This window comes from Spea bombifrons, chromosome 5, assembly GCF_027358695.1.
Source record: "Spea bombifrons isolate aSpeBom1 chromosome 5, aSpeBom1.2.pri, whole genome shotgun sequence".
Lineage (NCBI taxonomy): Eukaryota > Metazoa > Chordata > Amphibia > Anura > Pelobatidae > Spea > Spea bombifrons.
Window position 1 is genome coordinate 34,928,747 of NC_071091.1, and position 641 is coordinate 34,929,387.

Genomic DNA, 641 nt, shown 5'->3' on the forward strand with positions numbered 1-641 from the left:
CACGCCCATACCGGGGCCTAACCTCCGCCTCCCCATTGGCTGGAAGAACGGCACCCGGCATTCAAGCAGCCAATAAGAAAGCAGAGAGGGAAACGAAGCCGGCGCCAGCAATACCCTCCTCAGTCGGACGTGCACTCGGGGTTCTTTGTTCTGTTTTGTCTCTCTTCGTCGCGGCGGGGACGCGCACAATAACTCTTTAGTCAAGCCACCGTCTGCTTTTCCTTCCGTTAGTGATTAAGTTTAACATAATATCGACCGGTCGCTTTTTAATAACCTGCTTTACAAACCCCTGCTTATTATATATGCATTTTGGCAGCGGAAAGGATAGCCGCCCTTCTAGGGTGGTAGTGAGTGGACTGTACAAAACTAAATTGTGGAGTTTTAACTGCATGGCCGCCTTTTCGTTTGGCGCCAGTACGTTAAAAACCGGCTCTCCCGCATTAATATGACCAAGTAAGCATATTTCGCGCGGTGTGGACAGGGGCGGGAACAAGGAAGGAGACAGTTCGGGTTTGAATTCTCCTCAGATCGTTGGCCGTGTCAACGGTCGCACTGGGGTGGGCGTGGTTTTCAGAAGTACCGTCGTTCCATAACGTCATAACTCCGCCTTTAAAAGCGCTGCACAGGCAGAACAGCGGGTT